At 39.7% G+C, this 24,690-nt stretch overlaps 1 pseudogene across 1 annotated transcript; it reads left to right on the forward strand.

Moving 5' to 3' along the window:
• Positions 1 to 3,886: 3,886 nt before the first annotated feature.
• On the forward strand, positions 3,887 to 24,133 carry LOC144531655 (uncharacterized; annotated as a pseudogene). Its single transcript, XR_013503237.1, has 25 exons — positions 3,887 to 4,160; positions 4,529 to 4,654; positions 5,665 to 5,752; positions 5,841 to 5,910; positions 5,982 to 6,085; positions 6,168 to 6,263; positions 6,356 to 6,427; positions 7,692 to 7,772; positions 7,932 to 8,043; positions 8,448 to 8,564; positions 10,085 to 10,157; positions 10,309 to 10,413; positions 10,512 to 10,596; positions 10,973 to 11,010; positions 13,921 to 14,016; positions 14,108 to 14,295; positions 15,476 to 15,582; positions 16,515 to 16,613; positions 16,823 to 16,984; positions 17,102 to 17,176; positions 17,720 to 17,794; positions 18,459 to 19,025; positions 19,847 to 20,024; positions 20,491 to 20,639; positions 21,036 to 24,133. The product of XR_013503237.1 is annotated as an uncharacterized LOC144531655 (transcript).
• The last annotated feature ends 557 nt before the right edge of the window (positions 24,134 to 24,690 follow it).

The raw sequence follows: 24,690 nt of genomic DNA on the forward strand, positions 1-24,690 counted from the left end.
AGGAGCGCCTCCACAGTCTGTCATCATTAATCACTGGAGCTGTCAAGCTTCACCCAGACTCACTCAGACCAACTGGGCAGACCCAGCTCTCACCTCCAACAACAATACCCAAAACTTAATTTTTTATATAGCTAATATCTTCTACACTCTGGGTTTAATTCAGAGTGCTAAATAAAAAAAAGAGCTGTGTCAACCCAGAGATTCTTTGAAGCATGAACTGGGGAAACGTGGGTGGGAATAGTGATTAAGTAACCTCTGCCCCCCTCCCTTCACAACTCACTTTTGAGCAGGCTCCCAGTTAGTTTATTGGTTGTGCTGGGCCTCTCTGAGGTGTCTAACTAATAGAACTGAAGGAAAACAGCATGAATGATGAGCAGGTTTTGGGGGTGAACGACCAGAAACAAATGAGGGGAATAATTGAAAAGAAAGAAATCATAGGTATTTGCTGCATGAATGGGTAATGACTAAAGAGACTACCGAAAGTATTGGATTCGGGAGAGAGGCTTATGTTTCACTTTTTAACAAGACTGGAAGTCTACAGCCATGCTTGCAGCCCTGTGAGGCTGCTTTGAGCTAGATGCTAACGCCAGTGCTAACAAGCTGATGTTTAGCAGGTATAATGTTGACCGTGTTTACCATCTTTGTTTAGCGTGTTAGCAAGGTTTCCTCGTTAGCGCTAAACACAAAGTACAACTGAGGCTGATGGGAATGTCATTAGTTTTGCCTGTTTTAGTTCATAAACCAATGTATTGGACAAATGAAAATGTTTTGGATGGTTGAGTCAAACAAACAGCCTGTTATATGCTTACAGACACAACCTACATAAGTTAAGTTACGTACATAACATACTTAACTAACCTCATGTATGTAAGTTACGTAACAAATGTTATTTTAACCCAAACCACCATCTTTTCCTAAACCTAACCAAGTAGTTTTGTTGCCTAAACCTAACCCTGCTCTGCACGTTGAAAAATGATGCCAAAAGGGGAGGCAAGAGCTGTCAGACCCAGATCAAACACTCAGATCACAAACTCAGATCAAACACTTTGACAAATTAAAATGTTGACCTGATGTTGGCGCTAGATGAAATATTAAAAGCAATGGCAATGGCAATCCATCTAATAGTTGTTATATTATCTGGACCAAAGAGTTGGAGCCATGCCGCCAGCGAGGCAACAAAACGTTATCAATATCCGACTTGTTGTATTCACTGGCTCAAATGAAAAGTAAAAACCTGCATGAGGAGCGTTGCGGTTGGTCAGGAAGAGGAGGAGGAGGTGTCTGACAGCACAAATGACTGACACAAACAGTGACGGAGTTGGACAGATGCGAGCCACAGGCGCTGGGAGTGGGGGGATACGAGGGTCAACACATCGCCTGTGCTGTGTGGCCCAGCAGCTGTATGCAATAGGGGAGCCTTGGCCTCCTGCTCTGCATGTCAGGGGCCGTGATTAATGACCTGCAGGCCTTGCTCTTTACCCCCTCCTCCTCTTCCTCCCTCCCTACAGAAGTCCCTGCAGCCACCGCTCATTTAGCTAACGGACACAGCCGTGCAGGGGTTACATACGAGTGCACATACATGTGAAATGAAAGCAATTTCCCTTTTACAAAACACCAATTTTGCAGGCTCTATGTAATTTCAGGGCGATGATTTCTTGTGTGCCTGTGCAACGTCTGACGGGCTGAGAGGGTGCCCGTGCCCGTGTACTGGTTCCCAGCTTGTCAGGCAGCTGTCGAGGAATGATTTATGACCACTAGACTCCAACCTGTCTTCACTGCCAGTTCAGTATTGTTACAACTGACAGCTAATGAGGCCAGACATGCTTTCAAGCAGAGCACTTAACAGAACTTCAATCTTCCCCCGTCACGAGTACCATTTTTGCACTCTCTCTCTCTCTCTCTCTCTCTCTCTCTCTCTCTCTCGCTCTCTCTCTCTCTCTCTCTCTCTCTCTCTCCCTCTCCCTCTCCCTCTCCACACAGCAGCACCCTCCTTTTTCTATGCCTGCCTTGTTCTCTGTCTTTCTGTGCTGGAATATCTGACAGGCACTGAAATGAGCTCCTGCCTACCGGAGGAGATGTTTCTCAGGAGGCAAAGGCAGCCGAAAGACTCACATCTTTCACATTTAATCTAATAATCAGACCCTTTTTTTTAACCAGGCTTTAGAGGAATAGTTATAGAAATATTTGCTCCCTTGCAGAGAGTTAGATGAGAAGAACGATACCTCTCTATTCTGTTTGCTTAATATGAAGCTACAGCCAGGAGAGGGTTAGCTTAGCTTAGAATAAAGACTGGAAGCAGGGGGAAACAGCTATTATCCGAACATTTGTTTATGTTTATAGTGCTTTTAAACTTTTATTTTGACAGTCAGTATATCATGATCAAGTGGACACTGATATTTTATTAAAAGAGTCATGGTAATGGTTGAAATGACTGTTTTGACTGTAATTGTAGTTGGTAAGGTGCAGTAATTGTGAAAAACAATTTGTTTTTTATGTCACTGTGCATCAACCCTGGTCACTTTTGTAGATGTGAACCAGTAAACAAACTCCATGTCTCGCAGCTCTCCTTTGCTGTGAATAAGCAGGCAGTTTATAACAGAGTCTCTGGCAGCTTTCCAACCTTTAACCCTTGTTCTTTGTCAGCCATGATTAATGGCAGGCTAACTAGCTGCTAGCTTGCATTGCCAGCGGTGTCTCCTGGATACTAAATGAACTCTGACAAGTCTTTTAACTCCCTGCACCGATTTTTTTTATTAAATGCTCTAACAGCAACTCCTGGAGGTCAATGAAGGAAAATACATCTACTATAATATCATATAAGTGTTTTATGGCATTCAGAAATAAACTTAGTAGTTGAGGCACATAACTCATGAACATTGTTTTTGTTATTTAGGGTGCAGGTAACTGGCCTCAATCTAACAATACAGGTGCACATGTTTTAGATATTTAAAACTTATTTTAGATTTAGTCAAATCTTTCTTTTGGCTGTAAAAGTCACATGGCTCAATGCTCAACATATGCTGTAGATGTTATAGAAAAAAACTAAATGTGTAATAAAGAAATAGCTTAAGAAATGATGGTGGTACTTTGCAACTAAATGATCTGAATCAGTGCCTGAATTGGACATAAAAAGGTGCCAGTGCCCTGATTCAGCAGTATATATTCATATGTATATCTTGTAGGGTGACCCCAAATAATCGATTATTCGAAGATTCCATCTAAGGAGCCTGAATCGACTGCCGATCTCAGTTGAATCGTTGTAGTGTCTGAAAATGTGCTTATGACACAAAGGATAATTCCATTCGAGCTATACGGGGGTGCTGAATGTCTGATTTTGCATGGAATTGCTTGTTGTTTTTTTCTCCCATAAATCATGATTTGTAGCCTGTTTTAGTATATATATCGGCCTAATAGCAATACTGTTAATAACAATTAGAAGTAAGGGTACTCATGTGGACAACAATCAGCAGTGCCAGTACTAAGTACTGGTGAGTGGGCTACTTGCCCATTTCAGGCCTACTTTTTCCACCTGTGGCAGCAGGGTCACATGAAGGTAAAACACACCTGAAAGTAGAGACATTACATCACATAGACTCTGCTGCCCCCTGCTGGAACTCGCTCTCTAATACACTCTGTTATGACATTATAAGGCCTAAAATTTGAAAAACGGTTAAACTCGCTGGAAGTTGAATAACAATAAGAGTGTTCGGAACCAGCTACTCAAAGTTTGTGGGACTTTTTACGTAAAGTTTTTAAGTTCAACTTTGTGAAAAGTTATATATTTCCTTGTTTTTGGTTATCATAGAGGGATCATGTTTCTATGCAAAGTTTTTCACACGATTCAAACAGCTCCAACAGGAGTCGGCTTCTTCCTGATGTTGTTCCCTGCTGCTCCCTCCCCCTTTCACGACTCCTCCTCTGCCGGGCTTCTCGTTCCAACGATCCGATCTTCCAACAACAACAAAAAACAAAAAAAACTTTCCGTGCCCAGGCTTCCTGGAGCTTTTGTGTTATATGTTAGAACCGATGAAGAGGAGACGCGTAAGATATGAAATATAAAGAAGCATGGTACTGATGACCGAACAGGAGGACAGACCTCTGACCCCGTTATCCGCACCGGAGAAACTTTCCAACAGGGACTCACGAGGGAGTCGGTCGACGTAAGTCTGGATAAGATGGAAAGGAAGGGCCCGAGTCGCTTTCCAGGCCTAATGCATTGTGGTTATTTGCACTCCTATCCTGTTTTTTTTCATTAGTTTTTTTAATTAAAGGGCTGCTGTGCTCACTTTAAATAGATGCATGTGGCGCGTACGTGGCACGGGATAAGAGCAGATAGGGTTCATTTGCATCTAGAAGAGAAAACATTAAATATATATTATAGTTATAGCTGATGGTCTGCTTTGGCTTTTTTGCATGACTTGCGGATACCCTGCATACTTGTGCATATATACTTGTGTTAAGACACGTTTGGCAGTCTTGTGCTGTTGATTGATGTACAGGAAAACAGAATAGCGTGTGATGTGTCTAGGTCTGAAGTGGATCATGGGGCTGAGTGGAGACCGAGGAGGCACGGAGGGTCACCTGCAGACTTCCAGCTGTGTCTGGACACAGAGACAGACCCCTCGGAGAGCAGGAAGAAACCAGCCAGCGTGAGGTGAAGAAGGTTATACATTATCCTCCGAGTTTGTATAATACACCTAAAATAACCACTATAGCTGAAAGAATCAGGCAATTAATCATATTTTAAGCCATTTTTCAAGCAAAAAAACCCCCACAAAATTCTCCTCCAGCTTTTATGTTGCAGGATTTGCTGCTTTTCTTTGTTTTGTATCACTTTAATCGAATAATTTAGAGTTTTGGACGGTTTGTTGGGAAAAAAAACAAACAAACATACAATTTAAAGAAGACACTTTAGTAGTCAAGAAAATGTTTTTATGTTTTTAATAATTTATTTAAACAGGTCTCAGTCTCATTGAGAGCATGGACAGATACACATGAGGTAAAGTCGTTTAAAAAAAACAAACAATTACAAGTGGAATTGCACTTTTGTGAGTATAGGCTTTTAAAATGAATCTGTAATGAGAATAATTGTTAGTTGTAGACGTAAAAAAACTAAGAAGTCTAAATACGTTGACATGCTATAACTGGAATTCATGTAGATTCCTTAATTCTTACTAAATCCAAACTTTCTCATTGGATTGGTATCAACTGGGTCAATTTACACATAAAAATGTGGCCTTTATGGCAAAAATGCTAATATAGAATCATCTTTGCTGGTACATTAAAAGCTAAAATTATAATTTAGCAACATTCTGAAGAAACACAAATAATAGAATTTTTTTTTTGAAAATGAAATCATATTGTAGGTTCAACTGGATTTATTTCACTAAAGTAGTCAAAACGGCACTGTAATTGCACCTAACTACTGTGTTACTACTAAGTGCTGTTGCCGTGCAAGCAGCTGTTATGTAACCACGGCTGGCACCATGCGAAGCCAAATGAAGGACGTTTACTTTTGCTTTGGTCTGTGAGCGTGAGACCACAATGTTTGTGTGCCGAGTTGTAAAGCTGTAACTGTCCTACAATAGCTTATAGATCTCATCTTCAGGTGTCACCTGAACATTAACGCTGGTCTTTTATTTATTTTTATTATTTATTTGTCAGATTGAAACCTGTGGAGCAGCTTTCACCTGCGCTGAATCCAAGTGACTGTGAAACAAAATTTGAAAGGAAGAAAGCCCAGCCCAGCCATGTACGGACACATCTAATCACCAAACAAGTTGTACACTTTTTTTTGTTGCAGTTTCTTAAATGTCTTATTCTGTTTGTTTGTCTTTCAGTTATCAAAAACAAATGCCCAGTATCATAAGTTATTCAAGGAGGTCAGCAAAGATGAGCTCCTCAAGCAAAGTACGTTTCAAATTCTCTTTTCACATATAGTGATGAAAAGAAATGTTACTAAGTACTGTTTGTGCCAACAGGCTACACTTGTGCCCTGCAGAGAGACATTTTATATCAGGGCAAGATGTTCGTCTCTGATAACTGGGTCTGTTTCCACTCCAAAGTTTTTGGCAGAGATACCAAGGTTCAGTATGATACCGTCACTGTCATCAAGTTCATGTTTTATGTCTGAGTCTTCTTGTCTAACATGGTGGTGTTTTCTACAGATTTCAATCCCAGTGCTGTCTGTGACGTTCATCAAAAAAACTAAAACTGCTCTATTAGTGCCAAACGCCCTGGTGATCGAAACAACAAGTGATCAGGTAAGAAGACTGTTAACACAATTAATTATTTATTTTTTTAAGCCCTTTTTGATATTATCCTGATCATGATTCTAAATGAAAATGTTTTCCAGCATGTGTTTGTGTCCTTCCTCTCTCGAAACACCACCTTTAAACTTCTGAAGTCCATCTGCGGTCATTTGGAGGTAAATAACATCTTCTATTAAAGGTCCCATGGCATGAAAATGTCACTTGATGTGGTTTTTTAACATTAATATGAGTTCCCCCAGCCTGCCTATGGTCCCCCAGTGGCTAGAAATGGTGACAGGTGTAAACCGAGCCCTGGGTATCCTGCTCTGCCTTTGAGAAAATGAAAGCTCAGATGGGCCGATCTGGAATCTCCTCCTTATGACGTCATAAGGAGCAAGGTTACCTCCCCTTTCTCTGCTTTGCCCACCCAGAGAATGTGGCCTGCCCATGAGAAAGAGAGACATCATGGCTTGTAAACAAGCAAAGCATGGCAGTTGGTCAAGGCCACACCCCCACCCTCTACCTTGCCCCCCCTCTCTCCTCCTCAATAGCATTTAAAGCTACAGACACAGAAATGGCACATCCTAAGTAAAGCTCATTGTGGGACTGGCTCTAGTGGCTGTAATTCTGCACCAAGGCTGATTTTCAGTATTCAGGGACCACTAAGGTCTATATAAAAGGATCCAAAAAGCAGCATGTCATAGGACCTTTAAACATGGCTTCATCCTAATAGAATTAATTTTTTTCTATTGTGATTTTTCTGAAACATTTTTAGTGTGGTGTGAACAAGATGCTAAAACAACTGGACTTAATATAGTTTCCTTTATTCTAACTAAATCTAAACTTTCTCACCTTTGAATTGGGATCAACTGGGTCGTGGCCAGAAACACGACTCCAAATGAATGCTAATGCAGCTACATGTCTGCTGGAGGTGTTAATAGGCGACTGTTTGCTAACTCAACTCTATAAGGTGTAATATTTATATTTGCAAATTTGTGTCAAGCATGTACAGCTGTCTTTCATTTACATTTGAGGTGGGTTTCTGTTAAAAGCCCTCAGGTTTTTTTAGTTTTTTGTTATCTCACCTGTGCATTTTATGATGTTATTGTATACGTCTACTTTTTATCTTATTTTATTCAAATTCAAATGTATTTGTCACATACAGAATCATACACAGCGCAATGTGTAGTGAAATTAATTGTGTACCTGTTCCGGCTCAATAAAAACAATAACAATACAAATTTTATTTTACTTTTATATGCACAAATAAATAAATAAAGAAAGAAAGAAAGAAAGAACGCCATGAGGTGATACTATTTCGGGGTTGTGTTTATAGCACGTTCTGCTGCTGCTAAAAAGTGGCAAAAAACTATGAATACTGCTTTAAAAAAAAGAAACGTATTTTCTTCCACATACTAATGTGTTGCCATGTGATTCCAGGTGGATAAGACTGGGAGCAGCCCCGTTATTTCCTCCTGTGAAAACAGCTTCAGAGTGAAAGGCCCATCGTCGCTCCCCCTGGTCAGTCAGGAGTCTGTTCTTCCAGTTGTATGTGATGTTTTTGTACAGGATGTATTTATTGTTTTATCTTTTCATATTTTCCATTGCTCTCATGTCATACAATACCCTCTCTGTATGTGGCACCCATTGTGTTTTATACTTCCTGTATGTGCACTGCAGCACTTTTCTGCGGACTTCTCCGCCCTCGACGGGGTTGTGCAACAAAGACGTCAGGAGATGATGGAGAGCAGCAGCTCCGGCTCTCAAACTCCAGATTACGACAAAATAACTGGTGTGTGCTCCATCCTCATCCCTCTGTGTGTACTTCTACTCTGTACACAGCTACTGTACACTAACTGTAATCTACCGTACCCACATCTGTAGTGTTTATCTCCAAACGTGCTTAGGGTGTCGGGTGTCACTGTGGCTCAGACAGACTTTGGCTGGAGGAAAGCAGAGTGAAATTTGATCCATCAAGGCTTTGCTTTGTGTTACAGTGAAGACAGTTGACATGAAAACAGTGATGATCCTTTTGAATTAATAACGTCTTTATTATTGATTGTCATTTTTTTTTTTTTTAAATCTTACAAGCGAACAGAGAGCACTTGTTGATCTGTAAAGATGTTGGTGAGTCTATAAATAATATTGAGTCGTAGGCAGCCAGAGTCACGGGTTCTTTTCTGTTTATCTGAGCAGACTTCAGCGGCCTCCCGGACAAACTTCTAAGTGCAGTGAAGAGCAGAGAGGTTTCAGTCCATGCAGACATTCACCTCCAGAGTCCAAGCCAAAAACACGGAGCTGCCCTGAAGAACGGTATTTCAATACTGAATCTCTTTGAGTTACAAAGAAACTTTGTTAGCACAGTGTTGTTAGCACAACAATTGTGATAGTTTTGATTGATAGTGAAAGTTATTTTTGCTGTACATTAATAAGAGAAAGACAAACCTCGTCACAAAACCTCGTCAGGAAGAGAAAAGAACATCTATCTGACCAGGGAGAAAATCCATCAAATATAGTTTCCTCAGAACCCAAACCATGATTGTCTTAGATATAATCTAGTCATGTGTATATCATCTGACAACTCCTCATCTGACATCTCAATATAGAATATACATTATGTAGGAAGAGCACATGACATCTGTCCAACCTATTTTTAGCATGCACCATGTCATTTCATAAAACGGAGCCAGGTGAGCAGAGTTTCAGTAATCAAAACCTTTATAAACATTAAAACAATCTTTCATCCAAGTCAGAGCTGAAATACCATTTATACACTACGTATTCAATGTATAATTAAAGGAATAGTTTGGCAAATACTCTTTGAGGAGTATTGATCTTCTCATCTAACGCATGCAAACAGAAAAGCACATTTTTCCAAAATGTGAAAATATTCCCTTAAAGTGCTCATATTATGCTTTTTGGCATTTTCCCTTTCCTTTATTGTGTTATATATCTTTTTTGTGCATGTTATAGGTTTACAAAGTGAAAAAGCCCAAAGTCCACCCCAAAGGGACTTACCATCTCCAACAGAAAACACTGTTCACAAACTGCTCCAAACAGCTCTATTGTAGTCCAGCCTTTACTTCAGAGACAAACGTGGTCACTTTGTAACACACGTTATAATGCTCGCCTAGCTGCTAGCGTGGCACTCCCTCATACTTTGCTTCTGACTGGCTAGTAGTCCTTACCTAGGTACTGTCAGGGCACGCCCTCATACTCTGCTTCTGACTGGCTAGTAGTCCTTACCTAGCTACTGAGCATGTGCGACTCCCAACAAAGATGGAACAGAAGTGAGATGTCTCACTCTGTAGCTAAAACAGAGAGCTCAACACACAGGGTGAAAAGAAGAGCTGCAGCAATGTGCAGTACAACAAAAATATGGTCCATCCATCCATCCATCTTCATCCGCTTATCCGGGGTCGGGTCGCGGGGGTAGCAGCTCCAGCAGGGGACCCCAAACTTCCCTTTCCCGGGCCACATTAACCAGCTCCGACTGGGGGATCCTGAGGCGTTCCCAGGCCAGGTTAGAGATATAATCCCTCCACCTAGTCCTGGGTCTCCCCCGAGGCCTCCTCCCAGCTGGACGTGCCTGGAACACCTCCCTAGGGAGGCGCCCAGGGGGCATCCTTACCAGATGCCCGAACCACCTCAACTGGCTCAAAATATGGTGTTTTCTGAAAATTAAACCATTTAAACCTATTCTGATATAACCTCTAAATACAATTATGAACTTGAAAATGAGCATAATATGAGCTCTTTAGTGTTGCAGCTCATTTATTTGCTTCCAAAAACATTGTTTGTTTCCAAATCAACATTATTGTTTTTCCTTGTAGGGTCTACAAAGCTCAAAGACAACTCCTCACAGCCCATGTCGCTACACGCCATCCTCCTCATCTATTTGTTTCTGTGAGTAAGCATGGAGATGTCTGTTATTATATGGAATATGAGACTCGTAAAACAATTCGTTTCCATTGTTTGGGCGTGTTAGTTAATTGTTCTGTGTGTTCAGTGTTTGAATATTTGATCACTCTCTGTGTTTGTGTGTCTCTCTTCACAGAGTCACTGTTCTCGTCTTGTCCTCCTGTTACATGGCTTTCAAGATCGTGGCTCTTGAGCATCGTTTGAACTCGTTGGTGTCCGTGAGACAACACATTCGCAATGAGTAAGAGCTGGATTTGATGTGTTATCGGTGTCAGAGTCACCAAACGATGAACAAATGCACTCATACTGTTTTCTGTTTCACTGCACATCTTGTTGCAGCAACGCAGTGAGCCACAGGACCCAGGAAGAATCGAACTCTGAGATTTATGGAGAACTGTCTTCCAATTTGTTCAAGCTAGAAAAGGTTTGTCCAGTTTTCGTGCACTTGCACAGCAAATACAGTCACTCAAGTGTCTCTCATCTTGTGTTCAGTTTGTGTGTTTAAAATGTTATGAATTGATTCTGCATACACCAAAAATGTTTCACAGTGTTAAGCCAATCATTTTTGTTACAGTAAAGAAGAGTCCACGCTTATTTGCTTATTTGAAAGATTGATACCACTCTCATTTCTATACCACAATGGCTAGAGCCAGGAGACAGTTAGCTTAGCTTAGTATAAAGACTTGAAACAGGGTATAAAAAGCTAGCCTGGTTGTGTTGAAAGGTAACAGATCCACCTAATAGTTCCTCTGAAGCTCTCTAGTTAACAACGTTACATTTTTTTTGTTTCTAAATCCTAGATTCAAAGAAGCCTTCGGAAGCTACTTGAAGAGACTTAAAAGAAGACTTTTGTCTGTCCGGACAGAAGCTTTACTTTTTTTATCCGGAATGTTGGTCAATCACTGAAGATCAGCAGTGGTCAGATTTGGTAATAGATTTGTTGCCAGAGCACGGACAGCTCATACAGAAAGCTTTCTAAAAACTGTGTGAACTTAAATTGTGCAATAATAGCTTCTTTCCTCTTTCCACTCAGGACTATTTTATTACACTTTTTAAAACAAAATGTTTTGCTGGAGCTTCAACTTAAGCAGAGTGTTAGTGTTTGTTAGTGTTAGCGAAGAGAAAGTTTAGGCTTATATGCAGTATTTATCTGAGAACATTTACTGAGCATTTCACAAAAGTGGGATTTTTTAAAGGTCATATTTCAATGTTTTCCAAAACATTTCTTAAAAGGTCAACTTTGAACAGCTGTTCATATGTTTTTTTGCTAGAAATAAATTGCAGATAAATTATTTTTATGTCATGGATATAAATCACTCAGATAGGGATATTTGTACAATATCTTTTAATGACATTTATAGACAACCTCTTCTTACAGTGTGATATATCTGAAGATATAAATGGGGCTTATGCGAGTAGAGGTTTGCTAAGTGAAAAGTTTAAAGGTATTTTAATTATAAATAAGAGCCCGATCTGTATGTTTAAACATGTAATTACATGTTTATTTCATTGGTAAGATTGAAGAGCTTCTCAACTGATCACAATTTAAAAATGTGTCCACAGAAACTTTGATTCTTGTTGCTGTTTTTGTGTATTTAAATACCTGTAGAAATAGAAAAGAATGAGCGTGTGCTGTAAACTATGGTGGTTTGTTTACATCTAGATCACAGACTGTGCCTTTAACTATTGTATATATCACAGTCCTAAATAAATCTCGTACAGTTTCTGTTGAACTGAACTTGTGCAGTGAGTTTGTGATTACACGGAGCAAAAACAAATGAATGCAAACTCTCAGAAAACTGTGACGTAACCTTATCACAGGCACTAATGCCAGTTGGCAGAAGGGGGACGAACTAGTATTCAGTTTACGTTTAGTAAAAGTAGCAATACTACAGTGAAAGGTGTACTTTTACCTTAATAATATTAGTACTTTAACGTAAGTAAATAATCTGAATATATCCTCCATCACTGGTGGGTGTGCAGACTGCAGAGCATTTAATGTGCAAACTACAGCTGTCAAATACTGTAAATGTAGTGGAGTAGAAGTACAAAGTAGCATGAAATAGAAATACTCAAGTAAAGTGCAAACACAACAGCTCTTGAGTAACTGTACTCCACCAGCTTCCAAACATACAACATGCTCTGTGGTTAAGTCTCTGCTCCTCTTGCCTCTTCACTCCCACTCTGCTCTGACTCATGCAGTTTTCAGGCTGGTACAGTAGTGTGTGTGTGTGTGTGTGTGTGTGTGTGTGTGTGTGTGTAATACAGTTTGTGTGTACACTAACATCTACATAAGAATGCAACCTAACGAACTACTCTAGTACTGTTAATTACAAATTTCAGGTACTTGTACTTTACTTGAGTATTTTTTATGCCATGCCACTTTATACTTGTACTCCACTTAATTTCAGAGGGAAATCTTGTACTTTTAACTCCATCAACATTTTGAATGCATGGCATTTTCTTAGTATTTTTCAGAGTATTTTTATACTGTGGTATCACTGCTTTCTTACTTAAAGTAAAAGTTCTGAATACTTCTTTCACCAGTGCAAACTCTTGATAAAGGATGCCTTATTGTACCTAATTTTCAGGTCATTGCACATTAGTTGAGTATTTCTATGTTCTGCTACATAATGCTTCAACTCCACTACATTTATTTGACAGCTTTATTTACTTTCAGATTCATAATCATACAAAATACAATCAATGAAAAATAAATCCTGATGTCTTGTCATAGATAAAGCTGCCCAGCAGCATATAAAGTAGTTAATATATAGGCTATCGTATATAATACAGTACTTTTACTTTTGGTACTTTATTTTGATGCTCATACTTTTTGTACTTTTACTTAACAGAACATGTTTACACTGTGGTGTTGTTTATATTTATTCCACCACTGTAAACAATTTATAAATGGTGCCTTTGCATATAAATATACATAAATATATAAATAAATCAGCACATTTCATACAAAAATCTGCAAAAAGAAAAGATGAAAAACAATGCAGATGCAAAAAGCAGGAACATGTAATGTGCATTTATAAAAATCTGTTATCTGGATGTTTATTTCACAACAAAGCAAATCCGCCCACTCGTGAGTTTTTGAACCAATGACACGCGCGCCTCCACAGCTCGTCTGCCTATCAACCCGCGTGCAGCCCACTGCATGACGTAACACCCAGTCTGAAAGTGCAATGGCGATATTGGACAATAACAGCCGTCGCTTTTGGGGGTCCACATCTATATTATGTGGCTAACGTTAAAGAAAACTCCTCCAGTCGGCTGCGAAACCACAAATAATATCGGCACACTGCGCGAGCGACTACCTGCGACCAGGAAGGGTGATTTCACAGCCTCTGCACGCGATGACAGTTTAGACTAAAAAAGCCGCTGGTAAGTACAAACTCTAGTGATTGCAACAGCATTTTCAAAAAAGCTATTTTCCAGTTGGTAAATGGTCTTTTTCGGGCTGCAAGCTTGAGATATCAAAGGGGCGTGGCGGCGTGCTGGGTACCACTCCTGACTAACAGGATGCTGATAGCTTAGCAACAGCGACAAGGAAGGGAAAAGGAAGCAGAGGAGAGACAATGGATGTGCGATTTGTCAGCGTCGTTACTGGGTAGGATGAGCAGAGCGTGTATTGTTTGAGTAGAAAGAGAGGCGGCATCATCATTTTGTGCCAAGTGAACCACAAGAAGGAGCCCTGAATGCAGACTCGAAATGTAAACAAAGGGTGTGGGCCTTTCAGCTGGCCTGTGATGAGGAACCATTACTGCTGCTGGTTATTAGAGCTGGAGAAGACTCCACACTCACGTTTTAAAGGCTGTCAGTGTCAGCTAAGCGGGCAATATTCACCATCACTCTTGTCTGCAACTGTTGCATCGTTGTAGTCTTCTCCACATCTTCTTCCCCCTCTAGGTGTGACGTGTGAACAGACACCATGGCCACACAGGAGCCGTCCCCTCCCTCGTCCATGGAGAGCAATAAACCCGGCTTCCCCAAGAAGATCCTGGGCAACAAGCTGGAGGACAAGCACCTGTGCAACTGCTGCCACAACATACTCAGACGACCGTTTCAAGCCCAGTGTGGACATCGCTTCTGTTCCTACTGCTTCAACAGGACCGTGAGGTGAGGGACGGCATCACCCAGAGTGTGTGCACGGTGTATTTTAGGAAGGAACATTCAATTCAATTTTATTTTATTTAGAGTGTCAAATCATAACAAAAGTTATCTCGAGACACTTTACAGATAGAGTAGGTCTCTATACACTCTATAATTTACAGAAACTCCCCAATAGCAAGCATTTGGTGCTACAGCGGGGAGGAAAAACTTCATTTTAACAGAAAGAAACCTCGGCCAGACCCTGGTTCTTGGTGGCCGGCCATCTGCCTCGACCGGAAATGTTAACATCAAAATTCACTGAAAGTAACAAGTGTAAGTACTCATTATGCAGACTGACCCATTTCAGATTGATATATATATATATATATATATATATATATATTTTATTATTGTATTTTTGGGGGTGTCTGCAGTGGTGGAAAAAGTACTCAGATATTTTACTTAAGAAAAGTAGCAACACCACATTGTAGAAATACTGTGGTACAAGTAAAAGTCCTGGATCAAAATATACTAAAAGTACCAAAAGTAAGAGTACTCATTATGAAGAATGGCCCATTTCAGAATAATACAGTATATATTATATTGTTGGATTATAATTATTAGGGCTGGGTATCGCCAATGATTCCCCAAATCTCCATTCACAAGGTCTTGATTCGATTACATTTTCGATTCAATATCAATTAGGTTAGGGAAATATCAGTTACAATACCATTTACCAATGTAAATTGTACAATCAAGATCAAAAATATTTTTTTATAATGCACCAGGTGAATGTTTACATTGAGAATTCCCCTCGAAAAAGTTAGTTTAATGTACTTACTGAACATTGAAAAAGCGTATATTAAAAGATCGATATCCGGATTTTATTATTTGATATCAGATCACTCAAACAAAGATAGATTTTAAATGGAAAATTATCCAGCCCTAATAATTATTGATGCATTCATGTATAAGAATCATGTATAAGAATCAAAGCAGCTGATGAATGTTTATCTGATTTATAAACGTCTGGGTATCTCAGTCTATAATAATATATGATCATGTATTTGTTATTAATAATCTGAATCTAAGAGGTAACTAAAGTTATCAAATAATTGTAGTGCAGTAAAATGTACAATAGTAGCATAAAATGGAATTACTAAAGTAAAGTACATGTACCTCACAATTTTTCTAAATTACAGTACTTGAGTAAATGTACTTTTTTTGCAGTAATGGACCCCAGAAATGCAGCGCCTGCATTAAAGAGGAGATCTTTGAGGATCCTACGTCGATTTTGAAACAAGGATGTGTGAGTATTAATACATGTTTATCAAGTTAAGAACAAAACGTTTTTCTTTAATTGGAATTTCTGTAGCACTCAGAAATGGGGCTAATTTTCTTCAGTAATCGATGAATAGTTTTGTCTAAAAAGTATTCAAATTCATTATTTTGTCCGACCAAATATAAAAACAAATATACATGTAAATAATACTAATCACTTTAAATAAACTTTAAAAACTTTGAAACAAGATCACAAAGTGCTTTACAGTAAAACAAGGAATAAAAAAGTCAGACAAGATGCATTTAAATATTTACAATATACTAAGTACTTAGTACACTAACCACTAGTTACAAATGTCTTCAAGGACAAAATACAGCTGTTTAAATTTCAAAGACTTGATCAGTTTCTTTTTGATCGGTTTTACCCACTTTCAGTTTCATTTTGACTGTGAAAAGATTAGCTATTTCTTTTAGTCAAGCATAGTCCCAATGAAAGGAAAAGTACCAATGCACAATGTGAAAAAAATACTCCACTCAAGTCAAGTCTTGCATTTAAAATCCTACATGTTACAATTAAATGCATTTTTCTTTGGTCTCCCTATGTCTATTTCCCTTTTTTTTCCTCTATATTCTTGTGCAAACTGGACAAGAATTGCCTTCCATTGCTTGTCATAGTGGATGAGAATGAACTTGCCTGTCCTGCTCCAAACCGACATTTACGGCTCACTGATCTGTTGCCATAGTTTTGTACAAAAAAAGTGCCTCATGCTTTATTTGTGAGCAGACATGTAGGAAAAATGCTCTTCCAAGTGCACTCCTAAAAACACATCAACTTACAGTTGGTGGCGCTGAAGGAAGTTTTGAATATACAGCTATCCTGCATGTAAATAATCTATAAAATGGAACAGGGCAGGTGCAGAACATTTGCATTGTGACAGCAAATCCTTTTGTTTTTTTCAGGCTTTTCCTGACAATGCAGTTCGAAGGGAAGTTGAAAACCTTTCAGCTATTTGTATCAATGAAAATTGCACGTGGAAAGGCAGTATTAAAGAGTATGAGGTGAGTACTTTCAGGATTTCTTTTTTTGCTTTACATTTATGTTTGGTGTTTTGTTTTTATTGATTTTAAGTGAACCAAAAATGGGTTTTTCCTGATGTTTATGAACTAATGTTTTACATGTTGCTAGCTTTGCCTACCTTGATATGTATATAAATAGACAGTGAAGGTACTAGAGGTTGCAGTACTGTTAGCAACTTCAAGCTTTACAGCTAAACCACGAAGGGAAGTGTGAGTTCATGATCATCCCCTGCCCCTCCTGTAAAGAACGAATCCGCTTCAATGAACAGGAGCGCCATAATGAGCGAGAGTGTCCGGAGAGAACACTCAACTGCAAGTACTGCAAGGAGCCATTTCACTTCAAAAACATCAAGGTTAGAAATGATTTATTTAAACTCAGCTAAGATGCTCGGCTTGTCTGAGCTGGTGCAGCACATTACATCACAGCAGCTCTTTGTGTGTCTCTAAAATAAACACTGTTCTTTTTTTAGGCACATGATGAGATCTGTCCCAAGTACCCGATGATCTGTGAAGGCTGTGCCAAGAAGAAAATACCCAGAGAAAAGGTGAATCTGTAAACAACGTGCAGACAAGATGAAGACATTTTGTTGCAGGATGTCCAGTTTGTGCCTTTCGTGGATTATGATTACATTCAAGTCACAGAGCTGATTTGTTTCGCCTGAAAAACATGTACTTTGAAGGTATTTTCAGACACCTCAAAGACTTTCCTGACCATTTGAGTGAAAACATATCCTGTCAAGATAGAAAGATGTGATTCTATTTCCAATTCAGGTTGCTGAAAATGACATATTTCCTTGCTTTAAAGGTGGTATTTTTGTATGAAAAATTAAAATAACAAAGTAACCTCAGTATCACTTCACTTTAGGCTACCATCTTTGTTTGGATTAGAAAAAAGACTTGAAAAATGGGGTTGAAAATCATTTTTATTGAGTATTTCTGGAATAATTTTTCATCCAGATGGTTAGAAGAGTCTTTTAGGAATCTTTAAATATCTTCTAAACAGCCAAACATGTTGCTAATCAGCCGTCTGCGCTCCTATGCTAAGTTGCTAACAATACTTATTGGCTTTTAATTGTTTTTATTTTTAGTATGTGGACCACATTAAGTTCTGCAGCAAATTCAGAACTCCGTGTCGATTTCATGTCGTGGGATGTGATATGTCTGTAAGTAGCCTGATTGTCTTCTTGATAATAACTTTTATATATTCACACATTCAAATTAGGGACTGTACGAACATTATTAGCGTGGTGGGAGAGGAGGTCAGAGAAGAGGGAGGGTTGTCTGAATTGTTTTTTGGAAGAGCAGGTCAAGGGTCTTTTACTTTTTTTCTCACCCCAGATTCATTCTTGGGGTTTATCAAATATATACATCACAAAGATGGCTTTCATTTTGATGTTTGGAAGAAACATCTCTAACACACTCACCCATGTGATCCCAGGCATCATATAATTAATTTGACAGACATTTTGGCATCTGATCTCACACCGCAGGCTATAGCATCATCTTATCTAATTCAAATAGATCATTTTTTAGTGGGGGGGGGGGTACTGCGGGGCATTTGAAACCACAGAGCTGCCGCATGTGTTTGTTTCACTCATTCTGTGGCTGTTATAATCGTCTACTTAGCAGCTCTTTATTCAAAAATAGAGTGTAATGCTTTTTATTTTTTTAAAGTCAAGAGTAGGATCCAAAGAACCTTTAAAGGCTCGCTTTTTTGACCCCCCTCTTCACCCCAATAACTTTCATACACAGTATACATACTCATTACAGTATACAGCTGATGTATTTATTGTTTCTATTTCATTTCCCTCCTGTCCCTTTTTGTAGGTGGAAAAGGAAAAGATTCATGACCATGAGCGTGCCTATGCCTACGAGCACCTCAATCTGTTGCTGCACTACATTATGGGCATGAAAGTGAGCATGGAGGGCCTGCAGCCCCAGGGACTGGAAATAGCTGGACACAAACTGGTGGAACTCCAACAGTCTCTCAGGGAGCTCGAGGCCAGAGTCTCCCAGCTCAGCACCACCTCCTCTGGGCCTCCCGTGCAGGGAGCCGCCGCCGCCTCCTCATCCTCCAGCTCCGGTCCCCCTGGTCCCCCGGCTTCAGCTCCTCTCCCTCCACCACCCACTCTGGCTCCCACTCTGTCTGTGTCTACCTCCTTCACGCCTCTGCCCAGCTCAGTGGGTGCGGCGCTAGAGCTCCAGCTCCACAGCGAGAAGACCAAGGTGGTGGAGCTGGGTCGCAGGTGTACGGAGCTCGAAGTTAAATCCGGCACATTTGAAAATGTGGTGTGTGTCCTGAACAGAGAGGTGGAGAGGTTTGCCACCACCATGGAGGCCAGCAACCGTCAGCACAAGCTGGACCAGGACAAGATCGAGGCTCTGAGTAACAAGGTAGGACTGGAACTGCGCCCATTTGCTGCAGTTTGAGTCACACTCCAACTTCTGGGAGTCATAACTCAGTTAAATCTATGTATATATATATATATCAGTGTGACATACACTTTTTGGGGATATCATTATCTCTGATGTACGTCGCGAATAAATCAGCTTAGAAAGCATAGAAAAAAGACGGTCTTTATAACTTCAGAAGTTTTCTTCAGTATCAAAGTAATCCAGTAATAGTTGTCTGTACATCCATGGGTACACTGCAAACAGGAACTCCTTATAACTAATTCGGCATACTTTTAATGGTGCCAATTTGCTAAAATGTTTGGGGCTCAAGTTGTAGCTCACAGCGTTATTCACAAAATTCATAGTGACATTATACTTCCTGTTTACATCCACATCCACCAAAGCATTATGGGAACTGTAGTTTCAAAACATAGAGCATGATTGTCCCCCAAATAGAAGTAACTGGATTTAATCATATCTGCAAACGAGTCGCTTTTCGGCGAAAATCACCGTTTTGAATGGGAAAATGTCATCCACGTGAATCGTGTAGATCTGAAGAGTGCCTTAACGACCGTTATCTATTGGACCAAATAGCAACGCGGATTTCGGTGCCTTATTTAGGTGCCACTTAAATGACTGCGCTTCTCTCTGATGCTCCGAAAACAGACGTTAGAGGGAACTGAAACATCGCCGCATGGGACGCTAGTTAACGCTACAGGGGGAGAGATGTGTCACCTTTTTCAGCCCTTCTGAGTTTGCAGGTATGTTTAATGAAGAATTTGTGATCTCAGATTAAAGCACAGCGTGCGTTTGTTTTCCAGGTGCGACAGCTGGAGAGGACAGTGGGGCTGAAGGACCTAACAGTCGCTGAGATGGAGGGCCGGCTGAGGGAAATGTCTGCCACAACCTTTGATGGCGTCTTTGTCTGGAGGATCTCCGATTTCGCCAAAAAGAGACAGGATGCCATCGCAGGTCGAGCCCCTGCCATGTTTTCACCAGGTAACATTGCCCATTACTACAGATTAGAGGTCGTCATAGGTCCAAAATTATGGACCCAATCCAAAACAGAACAGTAGAAATCTTAGTTATTTAAGATATCGGATCCAAAAGGGACCCAAGGACAATCAGACCTGGTCGACCTGGACAGCAACATGATAATCCATCTATGAATGAGTAGTTGAGTTAAAAAATGTAATTTTCCCTCCAGTTCCCACCCCAAAATAGACATTTTTCTCCTGCAATGATTATGACGCACCAGCTAATAGCAAGTATGTGCACATCCACTCAGGTATTATACATAAACTCGAGACCTGAGGCCATACAACGAGACCCTACCTGCCCTACTTTGTTCGTGGGTCAGGTCCTGGTTACTATAAACCAGTTAATCTGTTTAGACCTCTATTTTACAGAACCTCATTATCTGCAGATGACTAAAGCTAAATTTTGCTCACTTTCTTCCTTTCAGCCTTCTATACCAGTAAGTACGGCTATAAGATGTGTCTGCGGATCTATCTGAATGGAGATGGGACAGGGCGTGGCAGCCACTTGTCCTTGTTCTTTGTGGTGATGAGGGGACTGAGTGACGCTCTGCTCAAATGGCCTTTCAACCAGAAGGTAAAAGAACTAGAGACAAAGCAGAATATTTACTAAGATTTTGCTTAACAGTTAAATTGCGTTTGTCCTTATTTACTAAGGTAACATAGAAAAAAAAATAGGTGCAGAAAATTGCGTGGACTATTTTATTATTTTTGTTCTGCCGATCGCGAGGTAAATCATAAAACAACTTATAAAGTAATCTACTAGAAATATTTGCTTGCGTGTGTTTGATTGGCCAACGCAGCGCCATGCGTTAGGTTGCAGCAAAAGTTGAACAGGGTTCTTTTGTGTCATTTTTTCATGCAGAGACAAATTTGGTCTGGAGTTGGCCATATCTCCTGAGTCTGAGTCTTCAACCGTAGACAAACGCTGTTCGAAGCATGTAAACATCTCTAACATTTGTCTTATTTCCAGGTGACTCTGATGCTGCTGGACCAGAGCAACAGGGAGCACATCATCGACGCCTTTCGACCTGATGTCACTTCCTCTTCCTTCCAGCGACCGGTGAGCGAGATGAACATCGCCAGCGGCTGTCCGCTCTTCTGCCCGCTCTCCAAGCTCGATGCCAAGAACTCGTACATCCGCGACGACACAATCTTCATCAAGGCGATCGTGGACCTCACCGGCCTCTAGACGGCCCCACAGGGTGGTACAGTTTGGCAAACCACGCAGCTCTTTGACCATTAAGGCTTCATTTGGGTCTCAATCTTGGTCCCTTTAGGGCTCTGTTCAGATATCTTACTGTCCCCTGCAGCTTTAGGGAGACAAACATGCTTGCAACTGTGTGCTGCATGTGTCTGCAGTTTGCTCCGTCCAGACGGCGTTGGCATTGTCATATCCTGGTGATCTCTATGTGAGAAACCACCGTCATTGCTTTACATTTCGGGTGCAAAACCCTTTTTTCTTTTGACGTCACAACACCGCTACCATGGTGGATCAAATGTCACCTAAGTTGTGCGCATAAGTTTTCAGTTAAAGGAAACAGAGGCGAGCGCCAGTACAGCGTGGTCAGTGCAGTGCTGAGTAGAAGCAGAGATGTCAAAGTGAACAGTTACTGTATGATGGAGTGAAAAAGAGTGAATTGCATCTTTTTTTAATCTCCTACGTTTGAAGGCATGCTACAGGACATGCAGATTGTTAGAACGGGGTTGTAGATTATAGATACAGCGTCACAACACCGCTCCCATGGTGGATCAAATGTCACTTGAGTTGTGCACATAAGTTTTCAGTTAAAGGACACAGAGGCGAGCCCCAGTGTAGCGTGGTCAGTGCAGTGCTGAGTAGAAGCAGAGATGTCAAAGTGTTACAGTTATGATGATTTTTTCAATCTCCTACGTTTGAAGGGATGTTACAGAACATGCAGACTGTGTTAGAACGGGGTTGTAGATTATAGATAGTTGATGTGATCATTCTGATGACTTATAATAGAGTTAGAGCATGGCTTGATGCAGTTTTTGCTTTTTTCTAGCAGATTGTGGATATTGTGAGCTTCTCAATTCCAGTGTCGAGTGAATTTGCATAGACAAACGTGGAGTTATGTTATGAATAAGATTACAGGCATTTCTTTGCCTTTTTTTTTTTTGCGCAAAGTGCATGCCGCTGGCCTTTTAAGTATAAAATGGCTCCTTATTTCGACTGAGCTTTATGAAAGGTTCCTCGTTTGTTGTTAAACTTGTTAGTGAATTAGCCATCCGTGATGGTGGACATTGCCTGCATGTCTTTGGAACCAGGCTATTTACATGTAAAGTTAGTGTTGCGTATTTGTTCCTATTAGGGGTTGGTGGTTCTGATTGGTGGTTTGGTACATCTGTGGAAGATACAGTGGAGTTACCAAGGAGTCAGGGCAGCTTGCCAGTCAAGCCTGAGGCATAAAACTCTGACAAACATACACAGCGGGAGTTTTCCCCCAGGATATGCTCACTAGCTCACATCTCAACACATAAGTACTGTGCCCCCACCACAGACTGAGGTCAACACAGATTCCACAAAATGAAGGAATTGTTTGTTCCTTGTTTTCTGTCCATACAAGTATACAGTGCGTATGTGTTTCTGCTGCTCTTAAGATAGAATACTGATGTGAATCTAATATATATGTTGGTGCAAATATACATGAGGTAAATGTGTATGGAGGCTGAAATAAGAAATGAAAGCAGAGATTGTAATACTTTGTTGTAGGTCACGGGCCATTATTGACATGTTCAGTGCAGCCCCAGATAACTCTTCAGTGTTTGAAATGTGCTCTCACTGATTTCCAATAAGGCACAACAAAAATCAACATATCTGTTTAAACATGTAATTTTTCTTCGTGTCCACCAGAGATTGCTGTTCTACTTACTTAGCATGCATGCTGAGGTTTTTAAGGTTCACGCTGGCCTGTTTGAAAACCAGTCTCGACCTGTATTGAAATCTCTCTGTGCATGGGAGGCTTCAATTCATTATTCACTATGGAGTTTCACATTGGTTTACTCTGTGAGCCAGGTGTGAACGCATTTATTTGTATTTGTTTGGATCAAAATAATCATAGAATAGTTATTATGTTATATCTGGCGCTGCGTCTGTTCAACAGAAGCAGCTGCCTATATTAATAGCAATTTATAAATATGTATCTTTCATATCATAATGTTGAGATAATCTATATATCAATGTTAATATACACAAGACGTTATAATAAAAATAGTATTACTGAATACCTTATTAATTCTATATCTATATACCAACTTTTCCTTTGTCAAGATGGTTTGAACGGGCCAGGACGACCCCCTTTGTGCAGTAAGGACTTATGATTCCTTCTAGAGTGCAATATATGATTATGTCTGTTAGATTTTGAGGACACCTTGGCTTTAAAGGTTTACAGAGGTCATACTCAACTTATTTGTTTACATCAATCATGATGGCGCTGAAGAACTGCATCCAATTTTTAACTTTTCAAGGAAAAAAATTGTGCTTTCCTTGTCATTAAGCATAGTTGATATCACTAGGGCTTTGGAGTCAGGAGCTAATCATGAAGCTGAAAGACCATTTTAATGTTGATGGATACATGCTATTAGTGGGTTTCTATTCTTAACTTTTAAAAAAAAAACTTCAATGAAGACTGAGCATGTATTAAGTAGGATGGACATGAACTTTTTTTAAGTGTTCTTGTAATGTGCCAAAATCAAATATTACCTCTGTATACTAACAATGTTGTATTTGCAAGTTATATTTTATGTTCTATGCTAAAATATGGTGCCAAATATGTTTATAATTCAGTTCGTGCTGCGTGTGTGTCATTTTATGATTATATGATGCATTGGTCACTACTTCTGTAAGTACCAGGAGATAATTAATACTGTCCCATGAATATAAACCCTCCCAAGGTTTTTTGAATGTAAGCTTTAATACTTTTTTTCAAAAACAAAACAGCAGTTCTGTAAATTTGATGCGGTTGACTTGAACCAACGTTATCCGTGCACTTTGTATTGGTTGTTTGTCCAAACAGGGTATTTCATTGAGTGATGTATGTACCTTTAAATCAGAGCTATATATATATATATATATATATATATATATATAGTATATATATATATATATATATATATATATATTCTGATGTTGATAATATTGATGTATTATGCTAAAAAGGACATGCAGTATGTAATAAAGGTTTGCTGGTTTCAGCTTGTTAATTACGTCATACTCTTTTTTTTTTTAAGTGGAAAGCTTTAAGTAAAAGTACTAGTACAACGATCTAAAAATAAAAGTCCTGCATTCAAAATTATTTTACCTAAGTGAAAAACAAAAGTATTTTCAGCAAAATATACTTAAAGTATCAACAGGAAAAGTACTCATCATGCACAAAAATGGCCCCTGTGACAGATATATTATTACATCTGACATCACATTATTAATACTGATGTATCAGTGTGTACGCAGTACTTTAATGTTGTAGCAGCTTGAGGCGAAGCTTGTTTTAACTACTTTATATACAGGTTATATACAGGTCTCTCCAAAGGGTCACAATGTTAATTTGAGATGATCGATGAGGGTTGGAAAGAATGGCTTTTTGTTTCTGTTTTTGTGAAATATTGGC

The sequence above is a fragment of the Sander vitreus genome, chromosome 16, assembly GCF_031162955.1.
Source record: "Sander vitreus isolate 19-12246 chromosome 16, sanVit1, whole genome shotgun sequence".
NCBI lineage: Eukaryota > Metazoa > Chordata > Actinopteri > Perciformes > Percidae > Sander > Sander vitreus.